This window comes from Pan paniscus, chromosome Y (assembly GCF_029289425.2).
Source record: "Pan paniscus chromosome Y, NHGRI_mPanPan1-v2.0_pri, whole genome shotgun sequence".
Classification (NCBI taxonomy): Eukaryota; Metazoa; Chordata; class Mammalia; order Primates; family Hominidae; genus Pan; species Pan paniscus.
This window is the reverse complement of record NC_073273.2, coordinates 22,592,011-22,612,500: the sequence shown is the minus strand read 5'-3', so window position 1 is coordinate 22,612,500 and position 20,490 is coordinate 22,592,011. Positions and strand designations below refer to the sequence as shown.

General features: G+C 48.3%; 1 non-coding gene and 2 pseudogenes across 1 annotated transcript; 1 reads left to right on the top strand and 2 right to left on the bottom strand.

The window, feature by feature from the left end:
* Nucleotides 1–3,885: 3,885 nt before the first annotated feature.
* LOC130541188 (cell division cycle protein 27 homolog) lies at nucleotides 3,886–7,727 on the bottom strand (annotated as a pseudogene).
* Nucleotides 7,390–8,452, bottom strand: LOC129395651 (cell division cycle protein 27 homolog; annotated as a pseudogene).
* A 7,850-nt stretch (nucleotides 8,453–16,302) lies between these two features.
* Nucleotides 16,303–16,454, top strand: LOC129395802 (5.8S ribosomal RNA). The gene has a single exon (XR_008623015.1). It is a non-coding gene; the product is annotated as a 5.8S ribosomal RNA (ribosomal RNA).
* The last annotated feature ends 4,036 nt before the right edge of the window (nucleotides 16,455–20,490 follow it).

The window sequence follows — 20,490 nt, the reverse complement described above, 5'->3', positions numbered from 1 at the left end:
TTCTCTCTCTCTCTCTCCATCTCTCTCTCTTTCTGTTTCTCTCTGTCTGTCTCTGTCTGTCTCTGTGTGTCTGTTTCTCTCTCTTTCTCTGTCTCTCTCTCTGTTTCTGTTTATTTCTCTCTGTTTGTCTCTCTCTCTCTCTGTCTCTCTCCCTCCCTGACTGTCTGTTTCTCTCTCTGTCTCTGTCTCTCTCTCTTTCTTTCTGTTTCTCTCTGTGTCTCTCTGTCCATCTCTGTCTTTCTATGTCTGTCTCTTTCTCTGTCAGTCTGTCAGAGCCCCCGTGCTGGAGAGGGCCCTGCCCCTTCCAAGAAAGTGAGAAGCACCTGCTTAGAGAGGCCGAGAGGAATCTAGACAGACAGGCCTTGCTAGGCTTCGCCACTCGGTGCATGATTTTGGGAGGTCGAGGCCGGATCCTCACTTGGATGGAAGGGGCATTTTCCAACTTTTCTCTCTGTCATGTGTGGCGTCCCTACTTCTTGTATTTCCCTGATAAGCTCCTCGACTGAGAAATACACGTTTAAGGCCAGGCGCGGTGGCTCACGTCTGTCATCCCAGCAGTTTGGGAGGCCGAGGCGGGTGGATCACCTGAGGTTGGGAGTTCGAGACCAGCCTTGCCAACACAGCAAAACCCCGTCTCTACTAAAAATATTAAATTGAGTCGGGCGCGGTGGGGCAGGTGCCTGTAATGCCAGCTACTCGGGAGGCTGAGGCAGGAGAATCGCTTGAACCTGGGAGGCAGAGGCTGCAGTGAGCCGAGATCGCGCCACTGCACTACAGCCCGGGCTGTAGAGTGAGTGAGACTCTATCTCTAAATAAATAAATAAATAAATAAATAAATAAATAAATAAATAAATAAATGCATTCTTTTCCGTGCTGACTGACACTTGCAGGCATCGGTTGTCTTCGGGCATCACTTAGTGGCCACTGTTATTGAAAGTCGAGGTGACACAGAGGGAGGTCTCCCGGACTTCACCGAGCCTGGGGCAACGGGTTTCTCTCTCTCCCTTCTGGAGGCCCCTCCCTCTCTACCTGGTTGCCTAGGGAACCTCCGCCCTGGCGGGGGCCCTATTTTTCTTTGATTAGCGCTTTAGTTTTCTATGTGTGTTGGTTTCTTTCATGCGCATTGACTCTTCTACTTGGGTTTTAGGAGGGGTCAGTTTAATTTTCAAGTCGCCGCCTGGCTCCCCCCACTACCTATGTCCCTTTACCTTCATTTAGTGAATCAGTTAGGTGGGTTCCCCCCAAAACCCCTACCCCCCGCCTCCCAACACCCTGCTTGGAAACCTTCCAGAGCCACCCAGGTGCGCCTCCCTCTTCTCTCCCCTTCTCCCACCCCTTGCCAGAGATCTCATTCTTGCTAGGCTGACATTTGCAACGGTGGGCGTCAGGCCTCACTCAGTGGCCATGGTTTTTGAAGATGGGGGTGGCACGGTCCCACTTCCCCAGAGACAGCTTGGGCCGATGGCATAGCCCTTGACCCGCGTGGGCAAGCGGGCAGGTCTGCAGTTTTGGGGTTTTCCCCAGCTTCCTTCTTCAGGCCTCCCTCCCTAGGAAAGCTTCACCCTGGCTGGGTCTCAATCACTTTTTATCATGATGTTTTAGTTTCTCGCCCTCCCGCCGGCATAGTTTCACAATGGGAATGGTGTCACAGCTCTAGTCTGGACCTTCTTAGTATTTGCCCAGAATTGAAACGCTTTCTGAAAACTAATACTTTGCTCACTTAAGATTTCCAGGGACGGTGCCTTGGTCCGTGTTTGTTGTTTTGTTTTGTTTGTGTTTTTCCTTTTTCGTATGTATTTCTTTTCAGATGAAGTAGAAATCCCCAGTTTTCAGGAGGACATATATTTTCCCCAAGACATGTTAGCTGCTGTTTTCTCCTGTTGTTAACTACGCTTTTGTGAATCTCTCAACGTGTAGTGAAAGCCGGTTGATATTTACTATACTTCAGAGCATCTTATTTTCTGGAAATCCGTAAGTGAATGCTGCGGCTGCTCTTGCTGCTGCTGCTGCTCTTGTTGCTGTTGTTGCTGTTGTTTTCAAAGACCACCCCAGCCACTGTTTATGGGATCAAAAGCATTATAAAATATGTGTAATTATTTCCTGAGCACGCCCTTCCTCCTCCTCTCTCTGTCTCTCTGTCTCTCTCTTTCTCTGTCTTCTCTCTCTCTCTGTCTCTCTCTCTCTGCCTATTTCTCTCTCTCTCTCTCTCTCTCTGCCTGTCTCTCTCACTGTGTCTGTCTTCTGTCTTACTCCCTTTCTCTGCCTGCCTGTCTGTCTCTCTCTCTCTGTTTGTCTGTCTTTCACTGTCTCTCTCTCTCCGTGTCTGTTTCTCTCCATCTCTGTCTCTGTCTCTCTTTCTGTCTGTTTCTCTCGGTCTCTCTCCCTCCATCTCTGTCTGTCTCTCTCTTTCTTTCTCTCTGTCTTTATCTGTCTCTCTCTGCCTGTCTCTCTCACTGTGTCTGTCTTCTATCTTACTCTCTTTCTCTGCCTGCCTGTCTCTCTCTCTCTCTTTGTTTCTCTCTGTCTCTCTCTGTCCATCTCTGTCTTTGTCTGTCTGTCTCTTTGTCTGTCTGTATCTCTCTTTCCTATCTCGCTGTCTCTCTCTCTCTCTCTCTGTCTCTCTCACTGTGTCTGTCTTCTGTCTTATTCTCTTTCTTTGTCTGTCTGTCTGTCTGTTGGTCTCTCTCTCTTGCTCTCTCTCCCTGTCTCTCTGTCTGTCTCTCTCTCTCCCTGTTTTTTTCTCTCTTGTTTTTTTCTCTCTCTCTCTTTGCCTGTCTGTTTCTCTGTCTCTGTCTCTCTGTCTCTCTCTCTCTCCCTGTCTCTCTCTCTGTGTCTGTCTTCTGTCTTACTTTCTCTGCCTGTCTGTCTGTCTCTCTCTCTCCTTGTCTGTTTCTCTCTCTGTCTCTGTCTCTCTCTTTCTGTCTCTCTCTCTCCCTCTGTCTGTCTCTGTCTTTCTCTGTCTCTTTCTCTCTCTCTGTCTGTCTCTTTCTTTCTCTCTGTTTCTCCATCTGTCTCTGTCTCTCTCTCTTTGTGTGTGTGTCTGCCTTCTGTCTTACTCTCTTTCTCTGCCTGTCGGTCTTCCTGTCTGTCTGTCTGTCTCTGTCTCTGTCTGTCTCTCTCTCTTTCTGTCTCTATCTCTCTTTCTGTTTCTCTCTCTGTCCATCTCTGTCTTTCTCTGTGTCTTTATCTGTCTGTCTCTCTCTCTTTTTCTCTTTGTGTATCTTTGTATCTCTCTGTCTGTCTCTCTCAGTCTCTGTCTCTCTCTTTCTTGCTCACTCTCTGGCTCTTGCTATCTCCCACCCTCTCTTTCTTTGCAAAATAAGTTCAAGTACATCTAATCTAATCCATTACCATGGCCTGAATTCTTAACTTTAGGCATCCCAGATATGATCTCCCTACAGAATGCTGTACAGAACTGGCAAGTTGATTTCTTGACTTGGAAACCTCATAGATACTACATATTAATAAAGATCCAACCTTAAAATCTGGGGTTGCCTCTCCCTCGACTGTCTCAAAAAGGCATACCTCTGTTCACCTAGGATGCTGGGAGGGTTTTCTCAATGTGCATCTGCTCGTGTCCTACATGACCTGTGACCAAGCCCTGTCCGTTCTGTCTCAAATGTGTATCTGCAAACACTTCTCTCCATTTCCACAACTACCCACAGCCCATTGTGGAACCACTGGCCCTTTGAAAAAAATCCCAGAGGTAGCTTTGGCTTTTTGGCTAGGAGGCCTAAACGTGCTGAGAACTTTCTTGCCCAGGATCCTGTGTGAACAAAAGTGGCTCTGCTGGGAGCTGGGATCCTTGGGACCATGCTTGCTAGTGCTGGATGAGTCTCTGGAAGGAAGCACGGGACTCCGCAAAGCTGACTTCTCCCACTGAGGTCAAACGGATACCTCTGCATTGGCCCAAGGCCTCCAACTTACATCACCATCATCATCACTGTCAGCATCCTTGTGAGCCTGCCCAAGGACCCGACTCCGGGGAGACTCTTGGGAGCCTGGCCATCCTCGGCTAAAGTCCAAAGGGATGGCGACTTCCACCCACAAGGTCCCCACTGAACTGCAAAGATGTGGAGCATAGGTCAGAGAGGGGACCAGGAGGGGAGGCGTCCTGACAGGCGATGAGTTCCCTAGGCTCTGGCCACCCCACTCACGTCCCACGTCCCGGGCACCCGTGGGACACCGCCGCTTTATCGCCTCCTTTGTCCACAGCCGGCCTCACCCCATCCTGCAGCCCAGGCACACACGCTGGAGGTTACAAAACCACTTGGCGCGAATAGAGCCTGACGGAGGGAGAGCTCATTTCACTAGGCAGAGGGGTGCGGTGGGGTGGGGTGGGGGGTGGGGGGTCTGTAGAAAGCCTGATTCTCCCTCGTGGGTGGCTACAGGATGCAAATGAATATCGCTTCTTGGACGGAGGGGCTTCCTTAGGCCATCACGTTTGCGGGGCTATCTCTCAAACCCTTCCTTGAGGCCACAGAATAGATTCCACCACACCCCTCGACGTTTCCCCAGGTGCTGGATGTATCCTGTCAAGAGACCTGAGCCTGACACATTGAGTTAAACACCTTTATTGTCTTTGTGTGTTTGTTTGTTTCTGAGATGGAGTCTTGTTCTGTCCCCCCCCGGCTGGAGTGCAGTGGCGTGATCTCAGCTCACTGCAACCTCTGCCTCCTGGGTTCCAGCGATTCTTCTGCCTCAGCGCCACCATGCCCGACTCATTTTTTTATTTTTAGTAGACATGGGGTTTGACCCTGTTTCATCGGTTTTCACTGGAGATTATAGATTCCAGTCACACCTCATTGTGTGTCACATCATGACTTCTTTTTTTTTTTTAAGCAAAATATATCTGCTTTATTTGAGTGGCTTTGTGTATCGTTATAATTGTGTTATAGATGGAGAAAAGGTATTAAACACGGTGATAATGATAGTGAAAGTGAAAACAAAAGAAAGTCTATCTATTTTGTAGTTAGAATAAAGTTGCTCAGTATTTAGAGTTACCTAAATAAGTCAGCATTTAAACTTCTCCTAGTAAAAGCTTGCCGATCTGAATAATCCTCCTTTAAACACAATTTTTGATATGGTTAAGTTTTTTAAGAATGTGGCTCTTGCAAAATAGCTGAACAGACAATACACATTTAAAAAAGAACAAGACAAGGATCAACCAGACTTGAGAAAACATCAAAAACAACACAAGTCTTATGAAGAACTGAGTTCTTAAAATATTATGGAGAACATAGCTATTGGAAGAGAAGGCAGTATTGGCAAGTTGATTGTTACATTGGTCAGCAAAAGCTAGCACTTTTTTTTTGGCAACCTTTCAGGCACTGCAACTACTACTGTAAAATGAGATAGAATCCATTAAACAACATATTCACAAATCAAAAAATGTTTTAGTAATATAATGCTTCAGATTTAGAAGGAAATCAAGTGATAAACCACTGCTATAATAATTAACTCCAAAGATAACCCTATCTGACAAAAACTACCACAGAGTTATGACTTCAGAATTATACTTTCTCTTGATATTTATTTATTTATTTATTTTATTGTATTTTATTGTATTTTTTTTTTTCTTGAGACAGCGTCTCACTCTGTGGCACAAGCTGGAGTGCAATGGCGTAATCTTGGCTCACTGCAACATCCACTTCCTGGGTTCAAGCGATTCTCCTGCCTCAGCCTCCCGAGTAGCTGAGACTACAGGCATCTGCCACCATGCCCAGCTAATTTTTATACTTTTAATAGAGACGGGGTTTCACCATGTTGGCCAGGATGGTCTCAATCTCTTGACCTTGTGAGCCACCTGCCTCGGCCTCCCAAAGTGCTGGGATGACAGGCATGAGCCACCGTGCCTGACATTCTCTTGATATTTAAACTTTTAAGTCAGTCCAGAAAAATACAATAAATGTCAACAGTAAGTATGGTGTTGAGGCAGAAGTAGGACCAAAATTTTTCATGTTATTCAGTTGATAACAATATGACCTGGTAGTAATTTCTGATGTGTCTACTTATACCCAAGTACAAAAAAGTAAAACAGAGATACTGCTAAATAAAAGGGTACACTAAGTTCTTAATAGTAACTCAATAAACTGGAACACTGTCAAAAAGCAGCAACTAGTGATTTTTTTCAGGGTTTTTTTCTATTACCCAGTAAGTGAATTATGCTATTCCTTTCCAATTTCCCAAGCACTTTTTGTCCCAATCACCATTTATGTGTTCGAAGAGAAAGTAGCAAATCAATTAACGAAACTAAACAAGCAAACAAACAAAACCCAACTATGGTATCTGCAAAAGTTTGGTAGAAGACTGAAACTGTTGAGTGTAAGGATCTGGTATTCTATTATCATTAGTTAAATTAAGAGTTTGTTAAAGACATTCATTTCATAAGAAAACATGTTAGTTTGAAGTTATTGAACAGTATGTATCACCCCTAAGTATTATTAACCAAATTCAGGAAAATAAAGAGCTATCTAACAAGAAAAATTATTGACTACCAACACCATCAACAAGACTTTGTCTTTACACTTCATTACCACTTACCATACATTATAATGTCTAGGATTGACTCTGATAGTATTTCAAAAACAAGCTAATGCTTTGTCCATTCTTCAGTTAAGACAAACTCATGCCCTAATAGAGTATAGGCATAAGCATAATTTGGATCCACTTGGATAGCTCTCTGGAGGAATTTAATTGCAATATCGTGTTCCTGTTGCAGACTAAAACAGTTCCCTGCAGCACACCAGGCCTCTGGTGAATTTTTATCCATGTCTGTTAAGTCTTTTGACAGAACTGAAAGAGCAACATGTTTTTGAAGATGCCAAAGTGTTGTAGAGTAGATTTCCATGGCTTTGACTCTATAATCCTCAATCCTTCTAACCTCTGAGAATATTCTTTCAGCTTGCATGTACTCTGAAAGTTCAAAATAGACCCTTCCAATTTGGCACAGTACCCAACCAGAATTGTAGTGGTGAGAAGGTAGATGGCTCAAAATATTTATAGCTTCTTTGCAGTGGTATGAACACAAAGCTAAATAACCTTTCCCCTTTTCAGGAAGAAGCCTCATCAAGCCTTCTGCTGCTGCTTTTTGTAGATTAATACCTGAATCTCAGGTGTGATTGTGGATATTTTCCCTTCTGAATTGATGGAAGAGTCCAATTTTGTAATTTCCAGGCTGTCATTTATATGAGGCTGAGTTATTCCTCCTTTATTTGTTTTACTTTTTGTTTTTCTGTTTGGGATTTTAGGTGGAAACTTCATTTTTAATTTCTTCCTATTCTTCTTGGTTGTGGAACTGTCACTAGTAAAGACTTGTGAACTTTTTTGATGCAGTGCATTTGGGGGAGATGTCATAGTGGGGCTCAATACCTGAGGTGTTGTACTTGTTTATGGACCAGGACTTCCCGTTTGTGAAAGAATTGGAGTTACCTCTCGGCTATTTCCACTCTGTGAGAAGACAGATTTTGCTCCAGTTTGGCCAATTCTGGCAACAGACTTTTTTGAAGGGGCTCCGGTGGATGGCACATCAATTACAGAAGGTGTATCAGTGTAGTTTTGGAAATAGGATCCATCTCAAGGACTTGGGGTTTCTAATGGCAAAATCCCAAAACTTGGGGTTAATGGACTAAGAGCTGCTGGTCCTCTTAATAAACTTCGACCAGTTTTTGGTTTATTTTGAACCTGTTTGATAATATGGAAGTTCCTGTTCCCAGTTGGACAGTATCACGTGAAATTACAGCTGAATCAATGGAAGACACTGGGGAATCTGTATTCAAGGAATACTTTGAATTGGGAGATTCTAAATTCAATCTGTTTAATTCAGTTGTGTCCTGGGGTGTTTCCGTAAGAAAGGTCTCAGACTGTTTGTGACATAAACTATGATTAGGTACTTGTGTTGTGCAAGAGTTGGGCAGACAGTTGCTAAAGTTCTGTAAAGATGTGAATTTAAATGTTTGGTCAGGATCTGGCTTTTCATCTATTTCACATAATGATTCAAGGGATACCAGAGGAAAGGATTTAAACTAAGGCACTTTTGGTAGTATTCTGATCCTTTGACAAGCTGATCTGTCTTGCAATATACATGTCCCAACAATGGAAGGGGAAAGCAAGCTGAATCACCAAACTTGGTAACAATATCATCATGGCTTTTCTGCTTATGGAACACTCCACCAGATAAGATTTGTTCCCCTTCTGCAAGCTTGCTGAGATCAACACAACATTTTGCAAGCAGGTATTTGCATTGCAGTGTAGGAAAACTGTGTACTTTGAAGAGACTATATGTGTTATAGGCCTTTCCTGGGTAGTAAGAACAGGTAGCCAGTAAAAACAAGGCTTCTTCTGAGTGTACTTCTGCATAAAGGCATTCTGCGGGGAAAACCCCATCTCGGTAAGCATAGTGGTTTAGTGCTTGCCATGTAGCAGGCTGGAGGGGTTCCCGCAGCACCGTCATCCTCGAGGCTCAGACCCAATTTCTGCAGTGCCTCAGGTACCCCTTCCACCCCTCCCACCACCCTCCCCCCAATAGCGGCTCCGGCCCGGCCAGCCTGGGCTCATTTAAACTCACCAGTTTTGTGGGTTGCCTGTTCACTCTGATGGTAGTTTCTTTTGCTGTACAGAAGCTCTTTAGTTTAATTAGATCACATTTGTCAATTTTGGCTTTTGTTGCCATTGCTTTTGGTGTTTTAGACATGAAGTCCTTGCCCAGGCCTATGTCCTGAATGGTAATACCTAGGTTTTCTTCTAGGGTTTTTATGGTTTCAGGTCTAACATTTAAGTCTTTAATCCATCTTGCATTGATTTTTGTATAAGGTGTAAGGAAGGGATCCAGTTTCAGCTTTCTACATATGGCTAGCCAGTTTTCTCAGCACCATTTATTAAATAGGGAATCCTTTCCCCATTGCTTGTTTTTCTCAGGTTTGTCAAAGATCAGATAGTTGTAGATTTGTGGCATTATTTCTGGGGGCTCTGTTCTGTTCCATTGATCCATATCTCTGTTTTGGTACCAGTACCATGCTGTTTTGGTTACTGTAGCCTTGTAGTATAGTCTGAAGTCAGGTAGTGTGATGCCTCCAGCTTTGTTCTTTTGGCTTAGGATTGACTTGGAGATTCAGGCTCTTTTTTGGTCCCATATGAACTTTAAAGTAGCTTTTTCCAATTCTGTGAAGAAAGTCATTGGTAGCTTGATGGGGATGGAAAAGGGATCTAGAACTAGAAATACCATTTGACCCAGCGATCGTATTACTGGGTATATACCCAAAGGACTATAAATCATGCTGCTATAAAGACACATGCACATGTATATTTATTGTGGCACTATTCACAATAGCAAAGACTTGGAACCAATTCAAATGTCCAACAATGATAGACTGGATTAAGAAAATGTGACACGTATACACCATGGAATACTATGCAGCCATAAAAAATGATGAGTTCATGTCCTTTGTAGGGACATGGATGAAATTGGAAATCATCATTCTCAGTAAACTATCACAAGGACAAAAAAACAAACACCACATGTTCTCACTCATAGGTGGGTATTGAACAATGAGAACACATGGACACAGGAAGGGGAACATCACACTCTGGGAACTGTTGTGGGGTGGGGAAGGGGGCAGGGATAGCATTAGGAGATAATATGTAGTGCTAGATGACAAGTTAATGGGTGTAGCACACCAGCATGGCACATGCATACATATGTAACTAACCTGCACATTGTGCGCATGCCCCCTAAAATTTAAAGTATAATAATAATAATAATAATAATAATAATAATAATAAATAAACTCACCAGTTACCAGGGGATGGGGGAGGCCAAGCCAGAATGACTTCTTTACCCTGCCGACTCTGGGAAGCCCGGCCCCTTGTGATCCATTGCAAAGCGAGAGTCACCTCATATTTGGAAAATGGATGCACTCCCAAGTTCAGTGGAGGGATGTGGCATGTAGGATGAAGGACTCTCTTCCTTCTGATTCGGTCTGCATAGTGGGGCCTAGGGTTGGAGCTCTCTCTGTGCGGACTGCCGACTCCCTCTACCTTGGGTTCCATCGACCCCAGCCTGGGACATGGGCCTTGGCAGATTCTGGCCCTTCCTGGCCCTTACATCGCTGTCAGAAACCCCATCTCGTGCTTGGATGCCCCAGTGACTGTGGCTCGTGCCTTTCTGGAAACACTGGAAATCTCTCCTCTATGCATGGTCACCTAAAACCCCAGGAGCTCAGGACAAGGGCCGCCATCCACCTCACTGCTTTCAGAAGAGAATGCTGAGAGTCTCTTACAGACTGTCTCTTGACTTGAGTTCTTCATGAGTGTGTGGTTAAGATGTAATGAGACCAGATGTATTAACTCAGGCAGGGTGCTGGTGGCTCACGTCTGTACTCCCAACATTTTGGGAGGCTGAGGCTGTAGGATCCCTTGAGGAATTGCCTAACCCTGAGGACCTTGAGGCTGCAGTGAGTGAGCCATAATGGTGTCACTGCACTCCAGTCTCGGCAAAAGACAGAGTGAGGCCCTGTCACAGGCCAGCCGGCAGGCAGGCGGAAAGACAACAGCTGTATTATGTTCTTCTCAGGGTAGGAAGTAAAAATTACAGAATACAGCACTTATTTTATTTTATTTTTGGACAGAGTTTCACTCTTGTTGCCCACGCTGGGGTGTAACAGCACCGTCACGGCTCACCGCAACCTCCTCCTGCCGTGTTCAAGCAATTCTCCTGCTTCAGCCTCCTGAGTAGCTGGGATTACAGGCATGTGCTACCACACCCGGCTGATTTTGTATTGTTAGTAGAGACGGCATTTCTCTATGTGGGTCATGCGGGTCTCAAACTGGCAACCTCAGGTGATCTGCCCACCTTGGCCTCCCAAAGGGCTGGGATGACAGGAGTGAAGAATTGCACCCGCCCGGCTACGTTTTTTTTTTTTTTTAATTTTCAATTTTAATCTATTCATTTTTCTTATTATTTTTTGAGATGGAGTCTCGCTGTCTTGCCCAGACTGGAGTGCAGTGGCGTGATGTCGGCTCACTGCAAGCTCTGCCTCCTGGGTTCATGCCATTCTCCTGTCTCAGCCTCCCAAGTAGCTGGGACTACAGGCGCCCGCCACCACACCTGGCTAATTTTTTGTATTTTGAGTAGAGACGGGGTTCTTGTGGTAGCCAGGATGGTCTCTATCTCTTGACCTCCGTGATCCGCCTGCCTCGGCCTCCCAAAGTGCTGGCATTACAGGCGTGAGCCACCGCGACCGGCCTATTTATCTATTTATTAACTTGTGTCCAGGTTAGGAAACCAGGTAGTTTTTGTATTTTTTTAGAGACAAAATACAAGGTTTCACCATGTTGCCAGGGCTCCGGATCGAGGGATCCACCTTCCCTTGCTCCCAAAGGGCGGGGATGACAGGCGTGAGCCTACCGCGCCCGGCTCCCCCTTCCCACCTCCAGCTTATACCTCAGGTGCCTGAGGCCCAGCGGTGGTGTGTGGTTCCCACCCCCAGCGCCCCGTCCTCCAGTCACCGCCGCGGTGTCTGCAAGTGGGTCCTAAGGGAGCTCGTTGGTGTGGGGGTTGAGGCGGTAGAGGGAGACGTGCCCCTCCCATGCAGGGAAGGGCTCCGCCTGGTCTGGCAAACTCAGGTCCAGTGCTCCCCTCTGGTGGGTGCGCGCCGGCTGTGTGAGCGATCGCGGTGGGCTTGGGCAGGCGACGCGTGCGCCGGCCGGCCGCCGAGGGGCTACCGTTCTGCCTCCGACAGGTTGTGTGTGGGTTTACTTGGAGGTGCTTTGCCTGGGAGAAAGGAGGCGGGTGGACGGGGGGCTGGGGGGCCCTTGCGGGATTGCGCGCACGCGCATTGGCCAGGACCCCCGCCCAGACCGCGAAGGCTGAAGGTTCCCACACGCAGAATTTACCTGGTATGCAGGCCCCCTCCCTTCCCCAGGCGTCCCTGAGCACCTCTGCGGGCCTGACGAGGGGCGACTGGGGGTAGGGAGTGTGACCCACCCTCAGTGAGAAAGCCTTCTGTAGCGATCCGAGAGGTGTGCATTTGGGGTACGGGATCCCCCGGCCTGCCGCCTCTCTCTGCGTTATGGTAGCGCTGCCATAGCGACTCGCTTGCAGAGAACCCTCCTCGGCTTCCCCCTCGACGGGGTGAGGGGGGGAGATGGAGGGTTCCACCGGCCTCCGCGGTGGGGACCGAGGGCGGCTCGTCGCCTACTGTGTAGCCCCCACCTCCCCCTTTCCAGACGGGGGAGGATCCCGCCGGTCGGTGCCGGCGTCCTAGCGGTTGGGAGGCTGCGCAAGCGGTGGCTGTGCCTGGCATTCCGTCCGGCGCATGACCCGCTCCACTGTGAGCCGGCTCTCCGCCCGCTCCCCTGGGGAGCAGCGACTAGTGCGGATGACCGTGTTTGCGTGGTACGGGGTTGGGCCACCTGGCCCTAGGAAGCATCCCAAGTGGGGGCCACGCCGGTCTCCCGGAGCTTGACCGGGTCGGAGGATGGACGAGAAATGAGCAACGTGGCCCTGGCGTTGGGTTTGTGGCTGAGGTCGCTTTGGGGTCCCGATGGCGGAAACCAGGGCTCGTGAGGCGGGTCTCGGTGGGTGCCGAGGGCCATCTGGCGTCCTAGGCGGAGTGCCGAGGGACCTCCCTCGTGTCTGTGGCGGTGGGATCCCATGGCCGCGTTTTCCTGGTGGCCCGGCCATGCCTGAGGTTTCTCCCCGAGCCGCCCCTCTGTGGGCTCCCGGGTGACCTTGCCCTCGCGGTCCCTGGTCTTTCCTGTCTGTGCCCCCCACCCCACCTGCGGATCCTCTCTCCCTGAGCGGCTCACCCGCTTAGGCTGTGGTTGCCCCGTCTGGGACCAAACCCGGCTCCGCCTTGTGGGGCGCTGCCGGGGGCCACTGGTTGGCCCTTTGTTCGTGTCCCCGGGTGCGCGCCTTCGGGACCAGGTCGGCGGCTCCCCGCGTGGGTCTGGTGGGCGCCCGGAGGGTTTGGAGTCGGCCTGCGGCGCGTGCAGGAAAGAGGGTTCCGGGGGCTGGCCGTGACGGCGGCGGCGATGGGGGAGCCGCGGGCCCGCCGAAGGCCAGTCGACCGCTCCTGGTACCGCGCAGGGTCGCCTTCGTGCTCGGAGGCCGCTGGTGGTGAGACCCTGGGCACTACAGTCCGCCTCTGGTTCGCTGCCCAAACATCGGGGCCGCCCCGTGCCCGCCGTGCACGAGCGGCTGCTGGTCCCTCACAGCTGCCACGCACGGGTTGGGCGGTCTGCCTCCTCGCACGTTGGTGCGAAGGGTTGGGAGTGGTGAGCAGGTCGGGGATGTGTCATGTGGGTGTATGGGATGTCCGGTTCGCCGCGCCACCGCCCCCCTCCCACCGCTCAGCCTTGCTTCCCTCCCTCCCACATACCCAGTTGCCTGCCCTGCCATGCCCATCCTCATGACCTGGACTCCGGGCTCATCCTCGTGAGGCCCGGAGGCCGCTTTCTACTTACATGGTTGATCCTACCAGCACCATATGCTTGTCTCAAAGATTAAGCCATACATGTCTAAGTAGGCAGGGCCGGTCCGTGAAACTGTGAATGGCTCATTAAATCAGTTATGGTTCTTTTGATCACTCGCTCCTCTCCTAATTGGAAAACTGTGGTAATTCTAAAGCTAATACATGCCAAAGGGCGCTGACCTCCTTCGCGGGGAAGATGCGTGTATTTATCAGATCAAAACCAACCCAGTCAGCCCCTCTCCAGCCCCGGCAGGAGGGTCAGGTGCCACCAGCTTTTGTGACTCTAGATAACCTCAGGCCAATGGCATGCCCCCAGTGGCAGCGACGACCCATTCGAAAATCTGCCTTATCAACTTTCGATGGTAGTTGCTGTGCCTACCACGGTGACCATGGGTGATGGGGAATCAGAGTTCGACTCTGAAGAGGGAGCCTGAGAAACAGCTACCACATTCAAGGAAGGCAGCAGGTGCAAAAATTACCCACTCCCGACCCGGGGAGGTAGTGATGAAAAATAACAATACAGGACTCTTTCGAGGCCCTGTAATTGAAATGAGTCTACTTTAAATCCTTTAGGAGGATCCATTGGAGGGCAAGTCTGGAGCCAGCAGCCACAGTAATTCCAGCTCCAATAGCATATATTAAAGTTGTTTAAAACCCCGTAGTTAGATCTTGGGAGTGGGCGGGCAGGCTAGCCATGGCCCGTCCCCGCCCCTTGCCTCTCAGCACCCCCTCGATGCTCTTAGCTGAGTGTCCCGTGGCCCAAAGCGTTTACTTTGAAAAAGTTAGAGTGTTCAAAGCAGGCCCGAGCCACCTAGATATCTCAGCTAGGAAAGATGGAATAGAACCTCGGTTCTTTTTTGTTGGTTTTCAGGACTGAGGCCATGATTAAGAGGGACGGCTGGGGGCATTCGTATTGTGCCACTAGAGGTGAAATTCTTGGACTGGTGCAGTTCTGACAAGAGCTAAAGCATTTGCCAAGAATGTTTTCATTAACCAAGAACGAAAGTCGGAGTTCCGAAGACGATCAGATACCGTCGTAGTTCCGACCATAAACAATGCCGACTGGTGATGCCGCGGCGTTATTTCCATGACCCGCTGGGCAGCTTCCCAGAAACCAAAGTCTTTGGATTTTTGGGTTCCCAGGCGAGTATGGTTGCAAAGCTGAAACTTAAAGGAATTGGTGGAAGGGCACCACAAGGAGTGGAGCCTGCAGCTTAATTTGACTCAACATGGGAAACCTCACCCGGCCTGGACATGGACAGGATTGACAGATTGATAGGTCTTTCTTGATTCCATGGGTGGTGGTGCATGGCCTTAGTTGGTGGAGTGATTTGTCTGGTTAATTCTGATAATGAAGGAGACTCTGGCATGCTAACTAGTTACACGACCCCCAAGCGGTCAGCATCCCCCAACTTCTTAGAGGGATAAGTGGCATTTAGCCACCCGAGATTGAGAAATAACAGGTCTGTGATGCCCTTAGATGTCCGGGGCTGCACGCGTGCTGCACTGACTGGCTCAGCGTGTGCCTACCGTATGTGGCAGACGCGGGTAACCTGTTGAACACCATTGGTGATGGTGATCGGGGATTGCAATTATTCCCCATGAATGACGAATTCCCAGTAAGTGCAGGTCATAGACTTGCGTGAAGTCCCTACCCTTTGTACACACTGCCAGTCACTACTACTGATTGGATGGTTCAGTGAGGCCCTTGGATCGGCCCCGCCAGGTCAGCCCACTGCCCTGGTGGAGCACTGAGAAGACAGTCGAACTTGACTATCTAGAGGAAGTAAAAGTCATAACAAAATTTCCATAGTTGAACATGTCGAGGGATCATTAACGGAGAAGAGCAAAGCTGCAGAGGCGCCACTGCGTCCTTCCTTCTTGGCTGACTGTGTTCCCCATGTGGCATGTGTGCTGGCGGGAGGGAGAGAGAGGGTAGACAGAGACACACGTGCTGGGATGAAACTGTGTGTGCGTGTCGGGGGGCAGGCTGGATGGCTCACCGGCCTGGTGAGCAGCGGGGAACTGTCCCCTGCCGTGGCCCCCACGTGTGTGTCGGCGGGCGCGGGGGTGGTTCTCGGCATCACGACGAGTTGTGGGTCTCTGTGTCCTCCCTGCCGGGGCTGTCATCCCTCCCTGTCCTGCCGGCTCAGCCCCATCCCACCTGCTCCCGTTGGGGCCGGCCGGGTTCGCATCGCTGCCACTGCCACCATCATTGCCTCTGCCACACCGCGCCACCTGGCCCGGCCTGGCCCACTGGCTCTCCCCAGCCTTCCCACTAGGGCTTCTTGAGGGTAGGGGGCTGGACGCCAGCCCTCCACTCCTCGTCCGCCTCCACCATCCAGGTACCCAGCACTTTCTAGTGCGGAGGTTTAAGGACCCCTTGTGGGGGTCACCTGTCCACCCGTGGGTTGGGTGCTGTGGGCCCACGGGGGAGTCCGTTTGGGAGGGGTCTGCCCCTCCCTCACCTCCACTGCTGACTCCGTCTCCCCAGCTGCCGGGGCCGTGCTGCACTTGCGTGTCACTGCTGATGCCGTTGGGGGCTGTACCCAGTGGCCATCGTGCTGTCGCATGTGTGCCACGCATGTGGCGTATGCCCTGTGCTGTGGGGGCAGGAACCCCCGGGAGCCTGTGGGGTTGTGGCAGCATTTGTCCCTCTCACTCCCGTGGACGGCACCACCTCCCCGTGTTGTGAAACCTTCCAACCCCTCTCTGGAGTCTCGTCCCATTGCTGTCTGACTGGCCGGCCTGAGGTAACCCCTCTGGGGGACGTGCTGTGCCAGGAGGGCCTCCCATTGTTGGGAGCGCCCTTGCCAAATCGACCTTGTATGACTTTTAGCGGTGGATCACTTGGCTCCTGCGTTGATGAAGAATGCAGCTAGCTGTGAGAATTAATGTGAATTGCAGGACACATTGATCATCGACACTTCGAACGCACTTGCGGCCCGGGTTCCTCCCAGGGCTATGCCTGTCTGAGCTTTGCTTGCTAATCATTAGCCCCTGGGGGTGCCTCCGGGCTCCTTGGGGTGCACAGCTGGGGGTTCCATGGCAGGGCCCGTGGGGACCTCCATCCCCCCAAGTGCAGACCCGGCGACATCTGCCCTCCTCTCCTGCCATGCCTGCCCCTTCCCCCCCCACCCCCACTGCAGGCCCTGTGTGGTCACGCGTTGGGTGGCGTGGGGGAAGAGGGGCTCCTGGCTGTAAGGAAGAGAGAGAGGTTGGAGCCATCACCTGCAAAAACACAGAGGGAAGAGAGCCCGCTGGTGTTGAGTTCCTGTGGCCACCACCGCGGTCCTGTTTCTTCCCTCAGGGGCTCCCTCGTGCCTCACACAGCTCGTGGTGCAGGGTTTGTTGGTGCTGGTGGGATGGATGGTCCTGTGCGATCATTGTCGTTGCGCATCATCGGTGGTGGAGGCTTGTTGGGCGGGGAGGATGGCAAGTAGGAAGGGTCCACTGGGGAGAGGGTGGGGGAGCGTGTCCCAGTTGCCTTAATTTGCTGCCCACCCCTGGTGGCAGCCCGGCGACCGGCCGACCGCCGCTCCAGCGCCCCTCCTCCCCATCACCCCTCCCAGGCACCATCCTCTTCTCCTGCCTGCCCCCCACCTGCCTGGCTTGTGACGTGGTGTGTCCGGGGCCAGAAGCCCACCAAGCGGCCCATCTGGCAGCGCTCATGGCCATGGTCCTGGGGTTCATTTGCCCCTGGTGGTGATCCCCTGGATGCTACAGTGTCATACGCCATCAGGTGCCCACCTCCTGCTCTTGGCTGCGCGGTGCCTGGCACCCCGTCCAGAGCTTTGATGTCAGGGCGGGTTGGTGCTGCCACATCCTCGGACCTGTCCCCCACCTACATTTAGTACGTAGGCAATCCCATGTAACTTATCAAAGCTAGCAAGTCCCTAGACTTGGTGCAGCCACTGTAGGGTTGGCCTCCCAGTAGCATCATTAACATCAATTGTAATTGGTAGGCAATCACGTAGTTTCACATTTCATTACCTGAGTTATACAAATGTGTAAAAAAATACAGTTTTAATAAAAGGGAGTAAAGGATAATAAGAGTAATATTCACAATCTCTAGTTGGAAGACGTAGTGTTTTCTCACAAATGATGCATTCCTGGAGCAAGGTCATTTTGTGTTTGGTTTGTTAAATATCTATTTCCATTTTGACAAACCACTGGAAAATCCCAGCTTCACAAGAACTCTCCATGAGAACGATCACACAAAAGAACACCCATAACACAAAATCAAAACAAGGGTGGTCCAGGATTCACATTAAAGACTCATTACCAAATTTTCTTAGAAGAGGTAAAGAACACAAAGTTACTTTTATGTGACGGAAAACAGAGAGAAAGAGTAAATAGAAAAATAAATGTTATGCAACAACAGTGAAAACCAAGCTATGGAAAAAAATGAATGGAATTGTTTTGTTTGGTATTGATTTCCTATCCTGATATCAGAAAGTACAGGAAAGAACAAAGCAAATTTTTTTGAGACAAATAGAACATAAAACAGATGAATGTTAAAGACTATTTTACAGTGCTAACAAAACTATCTGTGACTTGTTTTTTCCCTTTAAAAATTCGAGTTTGCACAATTACATTTATATAAATTATTGAAATAAAATTGTAAAGATGGAGAACAGACTATGGGGTTGCCAAGGGGAAGGGGTGGAGGAAAACGTGTCAGAGTGTCAGCAAAGATTGCAAGTTGGAGCCTTGTGGTGAGGCTACGGTTCTGTATCTTGACTGTGGAAGTGGTAGTTACAGAGATCTACACCACATAAAAATGCACAGAACACACGCACACACATACACACATACAAAAATGAATGCATACAAAACGGTTGCGATCTGAGTAAGCTTTCTGAATTGTACCTATGTCAGTTTCCAGGTTTTGATAATGCTCTATGGCTACGCGAGATGCCACCACTGGAATTAGTGAAGAGTACCTAAGACATCCCTGGACATTTTACAACTTCCTGTGAATCTATAATTATTTCAAAAGAAACTTGAAAGTCATAGCAGACTTTCACTTCAAAGAGGAAAAAAACTGAAGATTAATGGAATTGTTGAAGAACATCAAATACTCAATAATCTGTATGAGAGCTGTATTCTGTCCATTCACAGCACAGCTGTCATTTAGCCTTTTCCTGACGTGCCCTGGAGGACTTGAGCTCCTCTTGGATTGCCAAGGCCAATAGTGTTTATTTGTTACTAAATTTGTACTGGACTACCAAAAAATGAAAAGTGATTGAATGATCATTTATAATAACAACAAGTAATTTTACTTATAAAGAGACAATAATGGTAACAGATTTAAATCTTTAGGGTAAAGAATAGGATCTTTGTAAGACAATATTGGCAAAATTTAAAAAGAAAATTAAGGAATCAGAAACATAAGTAGTTCAGTATTGTGAAAAAATTCTTGATCTGAGAAGCAAAAGAACAGTATTTCTGTTTTGCGTTTCTCTCCAAACCTGATGAATCACCTTAGGTGTGTTTTGCTTCTGCGCCAAAGCTGCTGAATCACCTTAGACAATGCATGCCCTTTCCCTGAATATGTTTTCTTTTCTGCAAAATAAAGTGAGATAGATCATCTCCAAGGTCCCCCAAATATTCACATTTTCACCTCCACATGAACTTCAGTTGAATTCCTAATTTCAGTGTGGATAATACATGTGTGCTGCACCACAAGCAGTATGTCTAAACTCTCATGTTGGTCCTAAAAACTAATTATGAACAGTTTGGAAATTCTGTTGTTGTAGAATCTGCAAAGGGATATTTGTGAGTGCTTTGAGGCCATGGTGAAAAAGAAATACCTTCACATAAAAACTCTAAAGAAGGTTTTGGAGGAACTGCTTTGTGATGTCTGCATTCATCTCACAGAGTTAAACGTTTCATTCCTTTGATAAGTCTGGAAACTCAGTTCTTGTACAATCTGCAAAGTGATGTTTGTGAGTGCTTTGAGGTCTATGGTGAAAAAGGAAATATCTTCACATAAAAACTAGACAGAAGCTTTCTGAAAAACTACTTTGTGACATGTGCATTCATCTCACAGAGTTAAACCATTCTTTTGATTGAAAAGCTTGGAAATGGTGTTCTTGCAGAATCTGCAGAGGGATATTTGTGAGTGCTTTGAGGCCTATGGTGAAAAAGGAAATATCTTCACATAAAAACCAGAAAGAAGGCTTATGAGAAACTGCTTTGTGATGTGTGCATTCATCTCACAGAGGTAAAGGTTTATTTTCATTGAGCAGATTGGAAACTCTGTTCTTGTAGGATCCACAAAGGGATATTTGTGAGCAGTTTGAGGCCTATCGTGAAAAAGGAAATATCATCCCATGAAATCTTGACAGAAGTTTCTGAGAAACTTCCTGGTTATGTGTGCATTCATCTCACAGAGTTGAAATATTCTTTGGATTGGGCAGTTTGGAAACAGTATTTTTGTAGAATTGTCAAAGAGATATTTGTGAGCACTTGGAAGCCAATGGTGAAAAAGGAAATATCTTCACATAAAAACTAGACAGAAGCTTTCTGAGAAACTGTTTTGTGATGTGTGCATTCATCTCAGAGTTGAACCATTCTTTTGATTGAGTAGTTTGGTAACAGTCTTTTTGTAGAATCTGAAAAGGGATATTTGTGAGTGCTTTGAAGCCTATGGTGAAAAAGGAAATATCTTCACATAAAAAACTAGAAAGAAGGTTTTTGAGAAACTACTTTGTGATGTGTGAATGAATCTCACAGAGTTGAACCTTTCTATTGATTGAGCATTTTGGAAACAATCTTTTTGAAGAATCTGCAAAGGGATATTTGGGAACACTTTGAGGCCTATGGTGAAAACGTAAATATCTTCACATGAAAACTAGACAGAAGCTTTCTGAGACACATCTGTGTGATGTGTGCACTCATCTCACAGAGTTGAACCATTCCTTTGAGCAGTTCACAAAGAGTCTTTTTGTAGAATATGCAAGGGGATATTTGTGAGTGCTTTGAGGCCTATGGTGAAAAAGAAAATATCTTC